Consider the following 21,394-nt stretch of genomic DNA (forward strand, 5'->3'; position numbering starts at 1 on the left):
GTAGTCAAAGTGCCTTGGAGGTTATTGAAATGACACATTTTATTTCATAAAGCTGATGTCCACCCTATAAATCTAGGGGCTTTATATCACTTTATAGAGAAGAAAATTAGACCGTAGTGCTAAAAAATAAACATGCATTACACATTCCTACCAAATGTGTAGTATTCTCTTATGAGATGGGAAGTGCCTCTATAAACAGATTCTCCCCAGTGCAAGGAGCCTGTCTCAAATGAATGGGTTTTGCAGGGAAAAACAAGTCTATTTTTAGAGCTTCTGCATTCATATATTTATAAATTTACATGAATCAGTTTGTCTTTTGCCTTTAGCAACTCCGCACTGCCTCGACTCCCCCGTAAAGCGCAAGTGAATGGCAATACGTGCTTCCTCGGATGAAACACAATCACTTGTGGCAGGTTAAGGACACACGTGAACCAGGAGGAATTAGATGCGGCTGACTGATACTCCAGGGCTTCCACAAACTGTAAGGGAAAACGTGACTCGGCTGCACTTTCAATGGGTTATGCTGCTCATTCACAATTCAAACACAGTGATGAAGTTCAGGCAGGATATTAATGATCTAGTGGTCTCGGTGATCTAGGTATGAGATTTTGACATAAATGAAACTTGATAATTAGGCTTTATGTTTAACATTATGTGCTTTGATGAGGTCATAAAGGGTTATTATAAAGAACAGCTGAGCTTAAAGGGATAGTACGCCTGAATATGAAACACAGAAGAAGATAATTTCTTGTCCATGCAAGAAGTCAGTGAGGTCCATTGTATGGTCAAACTTTTAAACTATTCTTCACATTCTTAAAGGGCTAGTTCATCCAAAAATGAAAATTCTGTCATTAATTAATCACCCTTATCTTGTTCCAAACCCACAAGACCTTCGTTAATCTTTGGAACACAAATTAAGATATTTTTTATTAAATCTGAGAGCTTTCTGACCCTGCACAGACAGCATGACACACTGACAAGGCCCAGAAGGGTAGTAAGGAAATTGTTAAAATAGTCCATGTGACATCAGTGGTTCAACGGTAATGTTGTGAAGCTATGAAAATGCAAAAAAAAAAAAAAAAAATTTATTCAACAATTTCTTCTCTTTCATGTCAGTTTTTGACGTGTTTATAAGAATACCAGTACCTTTCTTGGTCTTGAAGTTGTGTTGCTGTCTATGTAGGGTTAGAAAGCTCTCACATTTCATCAAAAATATCCTAATTTGTGTTCTGAAGACGAACTAAGGTCTTACGGGTTTGGAACAACATAAGCGTGAGTAATTAATGACAGAATTTTTATTCTAGGGTGAACAATCCCTTTAGGAAATTTTTTTTAGAAAAAGTTCTTCATCTTGTAACTCTTTTTTTATGATTTATGAAAATGATTTAATTATGTAATTAATAATATAGTTAATATAATGTATATAATATAATTAATATAGTTTTAATATTTGTGTGTGTGTCAATGACAGCAGTTCATGTCGATTTGGTGTTTTTATTTTTTTTATATGGTCAAAAATAAATACACTTGAAAAAAGAAAAATAAATATGTAAAAACATAAAGTAATGAAACACAAAATATGTAATAAAGGCCTAGTCCGAAACATGTGAAATATGTTCACAATCCTTTAAAGGAGAAGTTCACTTCCAGAACAAAAATTTAGAGATATTTTACTCATCCCCTTGTCATCTAAGATGTTCATGTCTTTTTTTTCTCCAGTTGTAAAGACATTATCATCATCATCAAAACTTTATTATGTTTTTTGAGGAAAACATTTCAGGAATGTTCTATGGTGCCCGTGAGTTTTAACTTCCAAAATGCAATAAAAATCCACCTTTAAATGACTCTATGACCTCAGCCAAGGAAGAAGGGTCTTATCTAGCGAAACAATCAATTATCTTTTAAAAAAATTGTACACTTTATATACTTTTTAACTTCAAATACTCGCCTTGTCTAGCTCTGTGCATTCTGGTTCAAGAAAGTTAGGGTATGTCGAAAAACTCCCGTTTCATTTTCTCCTCCAAATTAAAAATTGTCCTACATCGCTGTTTTACCTTAATAATAAGAATAATAAGAGTTTTTCGACATACCCTAACTGTATTGAACTGGATTGCAGAGCTAGACAACACGAACATTTGAGGTTAAAGAGTATATAAATTGTAAAATCTTTTAGAAAATAACCAATCGTTTTACTAGATGAGACCCTTCTTCCTTGGCTGGGATTGTTTATAGTATTTACAAATCTACTCTATAATGGTAAAAATCCATGCAGTGGTTTTTAATTAATCTGTAAAAATAATATTCCCTTTTTCAAATCGAGCCATTCTCAGATGCCTGTCGTTGTTGCGTCACACCGTCAGATGCCGCTCCCACGATAGTTGATTGACTTGAGTGTCTTACCTCAGATCAGCTATAACAGTCCAACCTCCATGTTTTGATGCCGGAGCAGGGATGTAAGTTAGACAAGAACTGAGCGATTGAGGTGTTGTGTTGCTGGATAATAATAATGAACTCAGTAGTCGTCATTTACTCCCGACATCTGAGCAGCTGAAGATGCAGTGGATTAAGTTTGTTTGTGAAGGGAATGCGCCTCCCGATCTACATATATCCGTTTATGTTCGTGCAAATCATTCGTGATCCAGCTTCACTTACAGCAAAAGTGAGTATTTTTATGAGGGTTTTTTTTTTTTATGAATCTTTACGATCGCCTTTCCTAATAAAGTGCTAGTTAGCAAGTTTAGCGGCTAGATGCGGCGAAAGTAAACAGGCTCGTCACTCCACTGAGAGAAGAGAGGGGTGGGGTGAGCAGAGCTCATTTGCATTTAAAGCAGCCTCGACCAGAATAGGATAATTTTTGCAAAGCTGATTTTGGCAAGGTAAAAAGGGTGTTGTTTTACACTACTATTGAGAATTTTTAACCAAAGTATATTATAGACTTTTCATGAAGACCCTAAAGAATCATATCAACTTGTGGAAAATGGGCTTTCCATCCATCATTATGTTTGTATTTTGATGTGATTAAGTGTCATTTTGTTTCACAAGAAGTCATACAGGTCTGGAAACACTATGAGAGTGAGTAAATGATGACAGAATGTACATTTTTGGGTAAACTATTGCTTTAACTGCTCTATGTTACCTTTTAAGGGCATTTAAAGCAAGTCTGAACTTGAACATTCACACCCTGGAATAGAATAAGATGGGAATTTAAACATCCCCAAGCATCTGTAGTTTTTTTAACATTTGTCTACGTGCAGTACAATGTGCGCTGTTGTATTGTTTAAAATACTATTGCTTTCAGTCCTTTGTGAAGATAGAATGTACTAAATCTGTCAGGCATGAAGCCTTGCTTATCAAACACAAAGCAATGGTGTTTTTCATACGGATTGTTCTGGAAGAAAACGTCTTGTTATTTGTTGCAGGCCCCAGAGGCCGGATAACAGTGGGAGGTCAGTAAGCTGGCTCAATCAGCGTGCATGGGTGAACATAGCAAGCTTTAAGCCACGATTCACTGCACTCGCTCTGAAACCTGCAAACTCACTCATATACACACACTTCGTGTTGAACGTTTTACGCAGGAACAGGTAGAAAAGTCCTCATGTACGGGACATTTGAACAGTCGTTCGCATTTGGACAGGATGTGACTAGCTTTAACCATCAGTACCCATAATGACTCATCCTGAGCTGCCGTCAAATTCAAGCGCCTGACAATTCCTTTGTTAGGCTGCATTGTAATAATTTCTGGTGGCGCTACCTGTCGTTGCTTTCGTCAGACTCCCATTGTCTCCTTTTAAGTGAATCACTCTGGTAGGATGAAGGTGAAGGAAGGCATAGGCTAAACGGCGAGATCGAAAAACTCAATTACAGATTTTGCGAGGTAGATGAGAATAGAGGAGTTAGTGTAAGCGAGGGTGAAGGATCTTGGGAGTTGCAGACAGGAGTTCTCTCGTTACGGACCGTCTCTGCCCTACTTAGGTGAATACATTGGCGGCTTGGCTCATTATTGCCCGGCAGAGAATGATCTCTTGGGGTCAACCACATGACATGTGCTGTTCAATGATTGATGAAAGAGGGAGGCTGTCCATTTAGCTTCCTCGGCTTGTGGTGTTTAATATCATTCAGATACTTTATGAAATCATAATTAAAATCCATTCGTGGGTCTAGTGCTGAATCATAACCACACTGTCTTCAATGCGACAAGATGCACCTGGTAATCTGTTTTTGTTCATTTGAGAAATTTGTTGATAATTGTGTTTTCTTCAACTTCTGGTGCTTTTATATCCTAGAATGTTTTTTTGTATTTTTCTTCTTTTTTTTTACTTACTACTGTTGTATTACATGAAGGTCACATTAACTTTTTTTCTCATGCCTTTACTATTCATTTTCAGTTAAATGCCTGAATAAAACTGGTGTAGACCAACAGCTGTGCTGTGTTGTGCTGTAATTTAGTTAAATTATGACAAAAATATAAAAATATTTATATATTAATAAATACATGGTCAAATAAAATGCTATCTAGAATAAAATCTGAAATGACATTTCCATCATTTCCAGCTCAGAATTTGGTGGAAATTACACTTGTTGTAATATGATGCATATATTTTATTTGACCATGTATTTATTAATATATAAATATTTTTTTATTTTTGTCATAATTTAACTAAATTACAGCACAACACAGCACAGCTGTTGGTCTACACCAGTATATAAATATACTGGTGATTTTTTTACCCATCCTATATATATATATATATATATATAGGATGGGTAAAAAAATCAATTTCTCAATTTTAATCGATTCTCATTTTTTCGAAACAATGTTAATTCTTAAATCCCAAGAAATGATTAGTCTAGTCTGTTCTCAGTTAACGGAACTTTTGCTTTGTTACTTTTGATATGAAACAAAGTCTCAGATTTCAAATTCTGTTCATTTTATTACAGTTTTCAAATAATAAATACTGTTTTGGCAGTTTAATGTGGGGTAACAGTTCGCTGTATCATCTCAGTGCAAGAGAAGTGGCAAAGCCAAGCACATGTGAACTGTTCATCTCCTCTGCTTTAATGCGTGTTTCAGCACGAAATAAACATGAATGAACGTCCGAAGGTATGTAAAGAGAGTACAACTTACTGAAATCCGCATCCTGTCTCATGCAATCGCTTAACCAGTGTTTCAGCTGCTCAAAGATGTGAATATTACAGCTTGTAAACAATGTCACGTAACGTCACATTTATCTCCGAAAAAACATTTGGTGACCACGTAAACTCATTGGTCAGCAAGACAAACACTTGAGAGGAGCATATTGCTTAAAGGGGTCATCGGAAGCCCATTTTCCACAAGTTGATATGATTCTTTAGGGTCTTAATGAAAAGTCTATAATATACTTTGGTTAAAAATTCTCAATGGTTGTGTAAAACAACACCCTTTTTACCTTGCCAAAATCAGCTCTGCAAAAATCATCTCATTCTAAGGGGTTGTTCCTTTAAATCCAAATGAGCTCTGCTCGCCCCGCCCCTCTCTTCTCTCTGTGGAGTGACGAGCCTGTTTACTTTAGCCACTTTGTTCACTTTGTTCATTATTACATCCAGCAACACAACACCTCAATCCCTCAGTTGGAGATATTCTTGTCTAACTTACGTCCCTGCTCCGGCATCGGAACAGTGGAGGTCAGGCTGTGACATCTGATCTGAGGTAAAACACTCATGTCAATCAACTATTGTGGGAGCGGTGAACTTTACATCCGATGACCCCTTTAATATATAACATATTCATTATAAATTTTTACTGTTGTTCAATGTTTAATTTTTGAATAAATCTGCCAAGTTTTTAGACAGCCACTATTTAAATGTTTATATTTCAAACATTCAAATATTAGAACTTTATTATTATTAAAACTTCATAGAGTGTAATTTAAAAGTTTATATACAAATCAGTTAATTTTAACCTTCAATATTATAGTAATGTAGTACCAACTGACTTTTATACCATTACTTGAGTTTTTTTTCTTTTGAGAAAATTTGGCATCTACTTAACCAGATATACACGTCCAAAATAATCTATATCGAATCACAAGCTTGTGTGAATGGAACGGGACTGGACAACTAGTTGTCTATCACGTCATTCAGTGCGAGAGAGACGCTCTGCCGCACAAACACGCATCTTCCTGTGTTGCATGTTTTCACGTGTGGTTTCTGTAACTTACAGTGACGGAAAATGAGCTGTGTGTCATCGTAAAGTTTTATATCCAGTTCCACCGGAGTCGCTCCCATCAGTGTTGTTTTCTCTAAGCGACTCAAATATACCTAAATATAAAAGCTGATGTCCGTTAATGAAGGTTTAATGAACGAACTCGTGGCTCGATTGAACTCTTGTCATGTCAGAAAGTGATAAGACCTTCAGTTTTATCTCTGATATTGCTTTGGTCACTGTTGCTGTGGTTACTGATAAGGAATACATGGGCTTGACTCCCGTAGCACATCCATACAGACATTCGAGATGCTGCTAAGCTGCTGTGTGAACGGGACATTTCGAGACTCACACCTATAAGTAAATTCGGTTGTCAATCCCACAAACTGAGAGTTTGAATTTGTGTCAAAACCCAGCCCTATTTAAATAAATTCTTAAAAACAACACATAGGCAGATTCCCTTATAATTTAGCTCCAATTCAATATGCTTCCAAAGTTGCTCTCTTCTAACCTGCTTCTTGTTCCGGTTATAAGCAGAGGTGCTGCATTTCCAGAACAAACCATTGGGAATTCATCATGAAATCTGTTTTGTTTAACACAAAGGTTTAATGAAATGTAAATATGTGCCACTACAGAATGTAAAGTGAGTATTTACATATTCCTCCTAGATAGAAAAAATCATGTTTTCAGGCAAGTATTAATTCATACAGGGTTGCATTATGCATTATGCAGGGTCGTATTATCTTTTGGCACAGCTCCCGCAATGTTCTACATGCTTTTCCCAGCAATGCCAAAATGAGTATTTTTCATAGTAAAATGTGTCATTGTAAAATTAGTGTTATTTGGAGTCACGTCGCCACTAGCAGCATGTGGTACGTCTTGTAAAGCCTTAACGCTTCCTTTTCTCTTTTATTCAGACTTCAACTCCAATCAGGAGTTACATCTTCTGATTAATTGCAATTTCATGCAGTTTAACAGTGCCACAAGCAGTATATTAATATTTGAGAAATGAACACATTTCCTGTGTAAAACTGCTTTACTTATGCAGTTGTTTGTGCACAGCTTCCCTAATTGGAAGTAGCTGTTAGCTTAGGTTTTGCCTTATCTCAGTAGTTAATCGTAAAGGGAGTAGATTCATTAAAACTAAAAAGGTAAAGAAAATCCAAATCAGCACAGTTGAGAGAGGTTTTGATGGGAATTGTCTCAGCTCAGCCCGTTAATTAAACACTAAGGCAGATGGATGATTAAAAATAAAAAACTCATTACTTTAGCACTGGAGAATATAATTTAGTTCCAATTAATTTTTATTTATTGCACTAGTATGACATTTAATGTGTAAACTCACTTGACTGGGAGCAAAGGTCTATGGTCTGTCCTTGTGAACGCTGCTGGCCGCGCGTCAGATTCCACTCCAACTGAAACTTCACACCCGTGTCCCTAGGACATGGAGGTTAACACATGTGTTAACACTCCAAAAAGGTTGTCCAACTATTCATAGTGAATGCGCATCGCCAGTAGCAGTGCTCACTTGGGAAAAGGGATATGAACACATACTGTACGTGTTTTGTCATTTTGACATTTTGTCATTGATAAATAAGCCCTATAAGCTGGAATATTAATAATTTCCTTTCTTTATCACCCCCTGTGTTCAGAAAAGATTTTTTGAATGGCACTAAATGGTGCATATTTAAAGTCCCTATTAATTCAAGAAGCAGTTTGTCACTCCTGACATCTCATTCTCTCCGACTGATTATCCGGCTTGCTTTATTTGGAAATATGTAAGCCTCATGTGTCATGCGGAAGCATTCTCCGGCCCGGCCCTATAAATAACACTTGTGTGTAATGCTATTTAGAGAGAGAAAATCTGTCAATATGCTTTATTGAATATTAATTAACTCCTTCCATTTGTGTTATTCACGATTTCTCTGTAAAACCATTTGACTTTATTATTGGTCTACAAAAGCCTAAAGCAGTAACTGTTTAGTCACTGAGATAACACAGTCCATTCAGTGGTAGTTTAGTAAAACAATTTTTTAAATGTTCCTGTGCGCACAAGGGAAATTAAATTATTAGTTGATTTAAAAAAGTTGGCACTGATAAGAGCAGTCTTTATATTTTATTTGGGCCTTTTTGACCTATTATTAGTGGTTTTACATTGAAAAGAGGACATAAAAAAAAAAAAAAACTATGGCGCACGTCAGAGCTTATGGGCTAACTACGTCACTATTCAGGTGTTTTTTTTTTTTTTTTTTTTTTTCAACAAAAGAGTCACATGGCATGGGGGAATTCACTAAAAATAATAGCATTGTGCTCTCTTTGTTTTAGCACCTATTTTGATTTACAAAAGCAATTATGCAAATCAGGTAACAGCACAATCACACCCCAAAATCTGAATGCCGTTTGTGTAACGCAATTCCCCATCCAGGTGCACTAAAAAAGTAATTTAATCTAGACAATTAGTAAATAATCAGTCTGATGTCAAATCTGTTATGACATCTAACCAATTTGTTCTGATATGTATGTGGAACTGACAGTTTAAGCAGAACAACTTTAAACAACTAATGAGTGTGCAAGCATAATGTCATCCGCATCAGACCAGACTGATTACTGTACAGCTGCACTGGATCTTCATGTAGATATGAGTGACACATTCAAGGTAAAAGTCAAGGACGAAAGTGAGATCTGTGCTGTTTATCCGGTTTCAGTTACTGCAGACTAGTAGAAGGGGTTTAGCAGTAATTATGATCCACTTATGGTGGGATTGAGTGTGTTTACTGTTACTTATGATGTGAAACGAGATAATAGGAAAACATGCATTTCATCATATTTTTTTTTACACCATAGCTCTAAGAGTGGTGTTAGGTAGGGCCATAGTCTTGATGTTTATGTTAAATATGAATGCTTGTTGGCACAGAACTCCTGACGATTAGTGAGGTTAATGCATGCTGACTTCACATAAATGTCTCTTCTTCCAGCTGGGAATATGCCCGCCGACCGCCAGGCATCACGTTTTATTCTTAGCTGCTGCCTCTGGTGTTTTTTTTCTGTTTTTCTCACCTATCTTTACTTAAACAACCCCCTCCTTTGCTGTGTCTCCATCTCTACCTTTAATTTTTGAATGATTTACACTTATGATCAGGAAAATGTCATGGGAGAAACATTGCTGTACTAACTTTTCCCCCGGAACCTTGGGACAGTTTTACTGCCTTTTATTATTGATGGGAAAATGTTATCAGCCTAATCTCTGAATCTTGTTCAGCAAAATGGACTGTTCAAGTCCGTCATTGAGTGTTAAAATAAAGCAATAAAGCAGTCATTCCATATACGTCGTAAGGTTTCACAAAATAAAACAGAGCAAATAAATTGTAATGATATAAATAAAAACAGTATTCTTCCACCAAACAATGTAGTTCTTCAGAAACTGTTGTGGTAGCCAACAACACCTAGAAGTAAACAATGGTTTATATTTGTAGAGTAATTTACAACAGCTTAGAATGTGGCTCAACCAATCAGAATCAAGGACTGGAACTATCTGTTGTGTTGTATAATGTTGTATTTTTAATAGTCACATTTCCCAAGCACATCCACATACGCAATCTTTGATTATTTTCTGAATTACAAAATCATTACAGTGCAGCCAAAGATAAATTACGGGAAAAACATAAATGATTAGTTAATCTCTTGAGACTTTTGTTTATATGTGACTTGACATGGTTTTCAAGCAGAACTGTTTGTTTGTTAAAGTTTTGACATATTGCAAATTATATTTGAATGCTTGTATTTAAATGCTTTACATTCTACCAGTGATAAATCTGTGCTAGTCTATGAGTTTTATGAGGATACCATAACTGTGTAATTGTAATTTAGGTACTGGAGAGGCATATTTTGAGTTTTGATATGTGGGATAGGGCCATTGGGTCGGCTATGAGCTGTATTTGATTGGCCATTTGGCTGTTTTTTGTTGCGCAGTCCCGGTAACCCTGATCGACACACATTTGTGCCTTTGTGTGATCAGGTATATTTGAGCTACTGCTAGTTTTTGTGCAGCCGTAATCTGTCTCTCTGAATATGCATGACACAATGCGTAAAAATACCACGTTTTTGCTGCATACGTCATCAGGGTGCAGCATTCAACATGAGACAGCTGCTAAACCAGGGGTGCTCAACCCTGTTCCTGGAGGTCTATCTTCCTGCATAGTTTAGTTCCAACCTTAACCAAACATACCTGTCTGTAATTATCAAGTGCTTCTTCAGATCCTTATTAGTTGGTTTAGGTGTGTTTGATCAGGGTTGGAGCTGAACTCTGCAGGAAAGTAGATCTCCAGGAACAGGGTTGAGCACCACTGTGCTAAACCATTTATTCAAACACATTAGCTTGCACAGTGATCCATTTGTAATCTAAACTAAAGTTGTCTTAAAGGGCACCTATTATGCCCTCTTTTACAAGATGTATTACAAATCTCATGTGTCCCCAGAATGTGTGAAACAGGCTGTTTTAGTGCATGTCTCTTTAAATGCAAATGAACTGCTGCTACCCACCCCCTTTTCCAGAAGAGGGCTATGCTACTGAAGCTTGTATCTCGGATTTCAGCCAAAAAACATCTGTTTGTTTTTTATCATCATGTATATCGCGCTGAAATCATACGCATTGAAGCCATATCAGTTTAAATTTCTGATACATGTTTTTCTGAACGCACACATCCGAAACAGACAATCAGGAAGCGGCTGTCACATGCATGCAGGCCCGGCGTCATGATGTCCTGAAGTGTCACCTGGTGTGTAAGAAAAGCGGCAATAATCCATTCAATTAAAATCTGACGACGTATTTTATTCATATATAATACCCCGATACACATCCCACACCCGAGTGTCCTGGCGCCGGGACTGCATGCATGTGAGTACTAAACTAAGTTCTCTTTCACATACAAATTTATGTTAAAACATGCATAAGTTGCAAAAACACAGTCTGTGTTTTCGGCTCTCTGAGGGTGGGACTTTGCTAATATGGCCGTGTCAGTCAACTATCATGGGCGGGACTGGTAAAGTGTGATGTCACACATTACATTAAAAAAAGGAGCGGGCAGATTTTTAGCATTATAGGGTGGTTGTGTACACATACTGGGAACACAAATTTATGTTCAAACTGTAAAAGTGAACTTTGCATAAAAGGTTCCCTTTAATGAGTGAGTCATTGTACCATGCACTCAACCAATTTAACAAACAGCTGATTGTGTTTTTGTTTTGAATGGAACTATTTTGTTTGTAAGATACTCAGTACTAATTAAACTTTTGTGAAACAGAAATATGACACACTTACAGTTATGCTTTAGTTAATATTACAGGGGGTGGCATTGTTTAATTATACCAGTTATACTAATACATTTTTTAGCCCCCATAAACAGATACAGTATAGGTTGTTAAGTGACAACACTCATCAGTTTTACATATTCTTTTTAATGTCCTACTGTCAACTCTAAACTTACCTGTTCTCGTGCTTATGAAACAGCTGCTCTTTGTTCAGCCTTGTGAAATGAGGGATGAGGTATTTTCCTAGTCAGCTGAATGCCTGCCAATACCACTTACACTTTGATGCAAGGCAAATAACGGAGACTAACCCAACAGTGTATTTTAAGGGTTTGGTCAGAGGATTAACACCACCTGTTTAATGAGTAGTGTAATAATGTTGATTTTGTAATCGGTTGGAGGTGCTGTTTTCTTGTTCACTTGATGTTTTATTTTCGAGCTATTCAGTGCTGGAATATAGGCTGGAAAATTAGTTTTTCAGGCCATTTGAAGTTTCATGAAATTGCCAAACGTAACACACAATTACAAAAGGCTGCAATAGCTTTTTTACCCATTGTAATAGACTTTAGCTGGCAGTTTATCTAGTTTTATGGAATTTCTCTTCCACAGATTCACTTTTGATTTTGAAAGGCTACTGAATGCCTGAATAAATATATAGTTAGATGTACTTCATTGATCCATTAAAAAAAAAAAAGATATTCATACAGGCTCCAAAGATGACATATTTAAATACCTACTCTTCTTACTTAAAGGTACTGGATAAAATGATTTTGTTTTTTTAAACAAGACTGCACACACACTTTTAGCCATGTATTTGAATTATATATATATTTTTTAAAGATTATTTAAAATCTAATAATCTAATAATGAACTGTCTTCAGGTTATAAAAAATATATAAAAAAAAAAATACTGTCTTCAGGTTGGTGTGATGAACAAAAACTGTGGTTACTCTGATAGCACACTTGTTTGAACTTGTAGAAAACCGACATCCACAAAAAATTAAATAATAAATAAATAAATAAATAAATAAATAAATAAATCACCTTCAGAACTCATCAGACAGTTTTAAGTTTTAAGGTCCATTTTGTATCAAAAGCAAGGACATTCAGACATGGAATAGGTGTCCAAGTATGTTTTGGGCCACTGTATATATGTGACCCTGAACCACAAATACAGTCATAGGAGATTTATACATCATCTGAAAGCTGAATAAATAAGCTTTTGTTTGATGTATGGTTTGTCAGTATTATATATGACAGAGATGCAACTATTTGACAATCTGGAATCTGAGGGTACAAAAATAAATAAATAAATAAATACTTGAACATGATCTTTACTTTATTTTAATTATTATTTTTTTTTAATCAATCATTTTGACCCATACAATGTATTTTTGGCTATTGCTACAAATATACCCATGCTACTTAAGACTGGTTTTGTAGTTCACATAGCCTATTTGTTTGTGTTTGTAAAGTCTTTAAGTTGAGAGCATATTTCTCCGCTTTGGCCCAGATTATTTGTCATGCAAGCACATTGTGTGCAGATCTAAAAATATACAGTGATAAATGAAATGACTGCTTTTGTTTCTAAATAATGTAATGACTAAATCACTTTATAGTGTACACTAACTTATCAAACACAACCAAATACAAGACATAAGATGGTAAAAAGGGTGCTTCAAGTGATCTTAAAGAGAATTAATGCTACCTTATGATATTTTATGAATTTCTGTGAACATTTGGGTGAAATGTCTATATTGTTGCAGTGTCAGGGATCTGGAAGGAGGACTCAAATGCAGAGTGTATGACAAGGATTTGACAAAACAGACTGATGCAAGAGGGTAGTGAGGTGCACAGGTGATATAACAGCAGAAACATAGTAAACAACAGGACAGCTAGGGGGAGACCACTGGAACAGCCTGACTACGAACCGGATAAACGAGGAACTATAAATAGGAAGGAAGACACATGAGGAACAGGTGAGAGCAATTAAACTAACAATGACTCAACAAGGGCTAACAAAAGGGTGTGGTAGAGGAAACAAGGAGGAGGGCCTAGAGAAGCACATGGCTGACAAAACATCAACAAGGCCATGTGCTGACACAAGACAACATAGACACAGGAAACAAACACAAGACAAACTGAGTGTCAGGGCAGAACCCTGACATGCTGATGATTTCATGAAGCAAATGGCAGATTTAGTTCTAGAGCCATTAGATTAAAGGTTATTAACATCTGCCCAGCAGAATCTTGTTGTTCTGAGAATATCCAGTTGTTCTTCTCAGAATGTTCAATCGAATCATATCACTTTGAGGTCAGATGAGCATCTGCTGGACCTTTGGCTTCCACGTGGCCATTGTAGAGAATTTCCCAGCCGTTCTGTTAGCATCGCCAGATGGCATCAGAGATGACTGCCTCCGCTTGATCCGCACAGTATGTTAACCACAATGACTTATACGTGCTCCAGTTCACACAACAAGGAACAGCAAATATCCTTAGTGTAAAGATATTAAATAATGCATCTGGACTGTGTTTACTTACTGAGAAACACTAGGCATGCACAGGATTGCATTTTAGGTCAGAGTTGAAAAATTAGGTAGGACATTGTAATATTTTCATACGATAAGATCTGTGTGTTCTCACCACATTGAAGTGTGTTTTCACCTGCTGTGCTTGCTCCTCTACTGTGCAAAAGATACTAGACAAATATTGGCTTTGAAATCTGCAACGCATGGTGAAATTAAAGAAGAGGTGTGGAGATGGCACTCTCCATGATTGTTTACACTTCATTTCATGAATACAGCACTTGTTTCTGTTGAACAAAGCATAAGGAAGTAATGTGTTTGCATTACAATGTGGTTTTCAAAGGAATTTAAAAACAAATGTTTAACCAGTTTTTTTTTAATTTATATTAATGTGACCCTGGACCACTTAACTAGTCATAAGGGTTATTTGAGATTTATACATGAATAAATAAGCTTTCCATTGATGCATGGTTTGTTAGGATAGGATAATATTTGGCCAAGATACAACTATTTGAAAATATAGAATCTGAGGGTGCAAAAAAAATCTAAATATTGAGAAAATCACCTTAAAAGTTGTGCAAATGAAGTTCATAGCAAAGCATATTATTAATCAAAAATTAAGTTTTGATATATTTACTGTAGGACATTTACAAAGAATTTCTTCATGGAACATAATCTTTACTTAATATCCTAATGATTTTTGGCATAAAAGAAAAATAGATAATTGTGACCCATGCAAATATAGCCATGCTACTGGTTTTGTGGTCCAAGGTCACATATATATAATTTAATTTTTTTTTTATTTTTAGTTTGAGGATTCTTTTTTGAAAATTGATATTCATAGCTTGTTTAATTTGTTACATCAGAATATTTATGACTAGCTTAACAATACAGTGATATATTTCCATTCAGAGCTGTTACCAGACTGCAAGGAATGTTATTGTTTTCACAGTAAATGTGGAGAGTTTAAGGGAGGAATTCCAAATGCAGGCATTTAACTGTGAAATAACAGCAAAGTAATTTCATTTCACACTTGTTTCTTGCATATGCCCCGAAAGAGGCTCCATCCGCAGTTTAGGCTTCAAGATAAGGAGCAGATTTGAAATCCTCGAGAGCCTAACACAACATGACTTCATGAAACCCCTCTCCATAGCCAAACACAAAATGTAAATGTTACTAACTCAATTATGTTTTTCTGCTCTGTGGAATAGTAATCCATTGTTCCTTCAGCTGTCCAATGGCTTCATGTTGGACTGAGACTTGCTGATAGCAGAATCTTGACTCTGCAGACGGACACGCAAACATGCGCGCACGCAAAACACAAGGCCCTCGTTTCCCTCGCCTGAACGGACATAAACAGTGGGCTTTATCAAACTGCTGAGCTCTGGACTTGAGCAGGTTCACAGTCTAGTCTCTCTGGTGAATCCCACTCAATAGCAGCACTCTCAGGCCCTGAAGGGAAGACAAGTTCACATTGTCGACAGGCACGCATGTCTGTGTGGCATGTTGGCACTTCACAGAGCTACTCTAGGACTGTCAGTGCACAGGGACAAACGCTCGAATGCAGAAGGTCATAAGATGCTCGACCTCGCTACTGCTAAGGAAAACGATCACCTCAGGATTCGCCCAGACTACTTAAAAAAAAAAAAAAAAAAAAAAAAGTGAAAATGTGCCATAGTTACTGTAAAGGGTTTGTTTACTCAAAAATGAAAATTCTGTCATTAATTACTCACCCCCATGTCGTTCTAAACCGGTAAGATCTTCATTTATCTTTGGAACACAAATTCAGATATTTTTGATGTAGGTATTAAATAAAAATTTAAATCTTTGCTCATGGGACTGCAGAAGTTTTTGAGCCAATTGCCTGAGCCTTAAGTGCCATGTGACCAATCACTCTGAAGTTGTATGAAATCGGTAACACTGATTGGCTGACAGCACCACAAGAACATATCAGTTTAATGGAGAATGGTATTCGAGGCTGCAGTTTCAGGACTGCATTTCTAGGACCCTGTCTGCTTTTTTTTTTTTATTTGTATTTTTTTTGTATATATGTATTAGTGGCTCATATTTAAAGTGGTCATCGGATGCAAAACTCACTTTTACATGTTGTTTGAACATAAATGTGTGTTGGCAGTGTGTGTACACAACCACCCCATAATGAAAAACATTCACCTGGTGGTGTTTTTTAAATTATTATGAAAGTAATATTCCTTTTTTCAAATCAAGCAATTCTCAGCAACTTGTCTATGTGATATCACACAGACCAAGGCTACTCCCATGATAGTCTTACCTTAGACCCACCCTGAGTGAGCTATAAACACTCTGACCACCATTGTTTCGACTCCCGACATCTGAGCCGCTGAAGATGCAGAGGATTAACGTTGCATTTGTTTTTTAAGGAAATGCACCCGGCAATCTACCTAAATGTGTCTTTGTTCATGCTAAGTATTGGTGATCCAGCTTCACCTACAGCAGAAGTGAGTATAAGGTTTTTTCAAATCTTTGCAAATTTCCTTTTTTTAATAATGTGCTAGTTGGCAAGTTTCACGGCTAAATGCGGCTAAAAGGTGCATTTCCCAGAAGCATTGTTAGCCAACTATGGTCCGTCGTTACCAACATAGTCCAACGATTCAGTGTTTCCCGAAACCATAGTTCAAACGAACAATCGCAAACAGTGTCACAAACTTACGTGGTTGGAATTAGCTCTCGACCTGTGGTTAGAAGCGTAGTTCCTTGTTAGTAAGAGATATGGGCTCAGTAAATTATGCTCTTGAGCACAATAAGCAAGCTAACATGCAGTACAATCTATATCGTTCACTCTATCTAATTATAAATGCATTTTAATTTATGTATATTTAAGCTTCCTCTGTAAGCGCAGTTTTTGAATAGTGCGCATGTGCGTAAATGCCTACGGGAACCCCGGAGTATGATGTAAGAGGAAACCCGCAATGAATCAAACATCAAATAAAGCGAAATGACAGGGAACAAAAAATAGTAAATTAGTCATCAGGTGCCATGTTCAATATAGCTACATTTTAGAGATCTCTAATCAGTTAAATAACGTAAGTTATTACTCGGTGACGTCATTAACAACGGCCCTACATTGTTGAACTAATGTGGTTCAAACGACAGAGATGCAACCGTGTTCGGGAAACAGTCATGACTAGCTAGTTCATTTCCACAACAATGCATCGTACTATGGAGGTTAATCAGCGAGTTATGTCGTTGTACGGGAAACGCACCCCAGAATGGCTCATCAGCCCACAGAAGAGAGGGGCGGGGTGAGCAGAGCTCATTAGCATTTAAAGGCAAATGCAACAAAATGGCTCGCTCTGATTATGACAAGGTAAAAAGGTTGTTTTTTACACTACCACTGAGAAATTTAACCAAAGTATGTTAGCAGCTATGTTTCCATCATCCTGTTTTATGCGCATTTTTAAGTATCACATCAGACACAGTGATGAAAACGGCAAACATTTTAAACAAAAATCCCTTAATTCTCTAAGTTTTGGCGCTTGCTTGAGGTGGTTTTTGACGTGTGCGAAATATGCGAATAATGGGAGATGGAAATGCATTTGCAGAATAAATTTCTCCATACGCATCAAAAAAGTCATGTGACTTTGCGCTATGGGACAGCAAAACCCGTCTAACCAGTGGACTGATCTCATTCCACAGCATCTGAAATGTTGTTATGGTAATTCTAAAATACCTGAGAAAAGTCTATCATCAAAGTATTTCTGTATAATAGCCTCCCAGAACTGTCTTACACGACTGCGTTCACAAACACCAGGCATCCACCTCCGAATGAAATGATCACATTTATTGTGTTTTGTCTGCTCCCTCTGAGGTGCAAGTAATTTATTATATATGAAAATTACTATATTTAGTGTTTTTTCCTACTTTTCTTAGTAATATATAGTGTCAGTTTATCAGGAAGTGACGATTTTGTCCTCTCTGACAAATGTTAATGACCCTAACGAAACATATCAACTTGTTCTAAATTGGCATCCAATGACCCCTTTAATAGCACTTGCCATTCAATTCTGTATTTTTTTTTTTTTTAAGGAAGTATGTAGTTGTAATTGTGTACACTTAATTATTGTCCTAACCAACTCCCAACCCTAAACATACCTGTTGGTAACCCTCTTCAAATATTTAAAGATCTTCAGTTCATCAGCCGCAGTGCAGCACTTCACATGATGTGTGACGCACATAACAAAGGTGCAGTAAATTGTAAAACAATTGTGCTACAAATTAGTGTGTTTATTAGAACATTAATAAATGTAAGATAATTTGAATACAAATACCAGTTTATAACATCCAGCATGACAATTAACTGTTTTTCATAGCTAAATAGGCTAAATGGAAATTGCTGACACTGCCTCGAACAGTCAGGTTCACGCCAGCACTTACATTAAAAATAAGATGGAGAGATATAAAATGAATAGGATCTAGTCTTTGCAACTGTTTGATGTTTGAATCAGGTCTCCTCTAGATGGCGCGGTCACAAAAAATAGGGTCCTAGAAATACTGTGATATCAAAATGTTATTTTATATAAATATATCAGTAATGTTTTATAATATGTAATATTATCCATTGTAAGGCAAAACACTACAGGCAAAACCATTTTTTTTTTTGTTTTGTGAGTGTGTGTGTGTGTGTGTGTGTGTATGTGTTATATGTGTTAATATTTGTTTTATTACACAGACTGTAGATTTCAATACATATTTTTAAAAGCAGAATTGTTTTTTCTCCTAGACTGAAATGTCCACTTCTCCAAATTTTCTAGTTTTATTACTGTTTTAGAGAGGTGTTTGTTCATATATAAATATGTTATGTGTATATATATATATATATGTATATATATATATATTTTTTTTTTCCCCTTCTTCTGGTTTATATATCATTTTATTCCTACAAACATTGTGGAAAATTGTGTTTTCTGTTTTGTGAGAGTGGGAAAATAATTATCCAAAATGCCCTGTTTTGAGATTTTTAATCATGGCTTGATACATTTTTTAGAATTCTGTTCAGAAATCGTATGCAAATTATTGCATTTTTATTAGATAATGCCTCAATTGCACATTTTAAACAACATTTCAGAAGCTTTGTTTTGTACGACAAAACAATTGTCTTATTTTACTGTGATCAACTAGAAAAGTATGGTGATAGCTATATACATTTTACTCTGTTCACCTGTGTCTTGCCTTCAATTATTGTTCATTTTATAATTTTAGGAATCCTTCCAAAAAAGGAGGGTAAAGCATCTATTATTTAATGAAATAGTATACATTTAAAAACATTATTTTGTCACAATACCCAGTTGATTTGTAACTGCTGTCAAGTGTGTAGTTACCAGTATCTACCAGCAGGGGCTTAGTATATCATGCCAGTCAGCCAAACTTTGATTATAGACCTTTAAAAAAATTTTGCACGAAGTACATTTTTAGCTTGCCTAAAAACTGGTTTGTAGGAGAGATGGGGGAATTATTTAATTCAGCATAATAAACTCAATGTTTGCCACCGCACATTTCCTTTCTGGCAGGGTATGTGGTAAAAATTACCCTTTCCTTTATATTGGCAGTGTATTGTGGAAATTATTTAATCAAGCTTCTTTTTACTTGTGTGTGTGGAGGTGGGGACTGTCTCATCACCATTTCAATCCCTCCTCTGAGAATCAGCCTGAGATTAAAATATGTCATCATAATGTAATCCAAAAAATAAATATATAAATCCCCAGTAGATGGGGGTGGCTACTCTAAGGCTCATCCTTTAAGATTTTATTTAATCTGTACAAGTTCATTAAGATGAAGAGTAGGGGAAGAGACACGGATTTGAGTCGCCCGGGAAAAATGGTGGTGGGGGTTCTCGTCAGGCCCGTGCAGAGACATGCGTAATTACTTAAGCTTTCACCGTTTAAAAGACACTTCACGCCGAATGTCCAGAAATAACCATCCGTGGGCACGAAAGCAGGTCAATGCAAACTGTCTTCAGTTTGCTCTTAAATAGCGTTGCATGATTCTACTCAAACTCCTTGCATGGGAAGAGCTGGATGAATCACATTGTGACAGGCTTATGTGTGCGAATGTGCATGATAAGTGTTTGTAGGGTAAAAAAAATAAAAAATAAAAATATGTGACTTGTCAAAGCTCATTATGTGGTGTGCTGGAATTTGGAAAGCTTGAATAGCAGCAAACAGGATGCACATCACAGTGTATTAAGAGCACCCGTAGGATTGTTTCACAAATGAATGGATGTTCTGTCTTCATGGAGAGCGTCCAACAAAAACACTGCGGTTTTATTATTCCTGGGCCTGGGATATGTAAAGATAACAATGAAATCGCATTTAGCTAGAATATTCTTTGAATGTCTTGATAATCCATTAGAATGAAGGCACATATTCATGATATCATAATTGTCTTATTGTCCGTGTTGAGGAAGCCACTTTGAATAGTTTGAAGTATTTTACGAGTGAAATAAAACATACACAACAAGCAGTGTCTATTTGGCATAAAGCAATAAGAATTGTGATTTAGAGTAACAACATTAAGCTTTAACAGTTCGCAATAAATCCAGCTAATAAAACTAAACATCTATGTGGTCAACATTATCTAAAATCCTTTGTGGCCTGCATAGCATCAGCTAAAAAGGAAAGTTCCTGCAAAAGAACTGCAAACAAACAAGTCCCATTGTTGGAAGCATATAGCTTTGTGTGTAGCGCTCTGATTTATTGTGCAGTTGTCCTTCAGGCAACCTGAGTCTCTCCTCTCCCGTTGCTTTATTGTCCAATCCAACCCAATGCAAAAAAGCCAAATATCTTAAAGGATTAGTTCACTTCCAGAATATAAAATTCCTGATAATTTACTCACCCCCATGTCATCCAAGATGTTCATGACTTTCTTTCTTTAGTCAAAAAGAAATTGTTTTTTGAGGAAAACATTCAATGGGAGCCAGTGGGTTAAAGGTCCAAATTGCAGTTTCAGTGCATCTTCAAAAGGCTCTAGACAATCCCAGTCAAAGAATAAGGGTCTGATCTAGTGAAACAATCAGTCATTTTTTTAAAAAACACAAATGCTCATCTTGGACTAGCTCATCATTTTGGAAAGACCACATGCGGAGTTCATTGTCTATGTGTTTCGGTTCAAAAAGGTCTCATTCCATCTTCTCCTCTAACTTCAAAATCATCCAAAATCGTTGTTTGACCTTTTTTGTAAAGGGTGTTTGACTTCTTTTGCACGTTCATTTTGTAAATACTGGATCGGTACTTCCGCCTGTTTGACCTTTCCAATGTAACTACGTAATGCGTTAAGTCGAGCTAATGCAAGACGAGCATTTGTGGTTAAAAAAAAGTATAGAAATTTTTATTTATTTATTTTATTTTTT

The sequence above is a fragment of the Labeo rohita genome, chromosome 14, assembly GCF_022985175.1.
Source record: "Labeo rohita strain BAU-BD-2019 chromosome 14, IGBB_LRoh.1.0, whole genome shotgun sequence".
Lineage (NCBI taxonomy): Eukaryota > Metazoa > Chordata > Actinopteri > Cypriniformes > Cyprinidae > Labeo > Labeo rohita.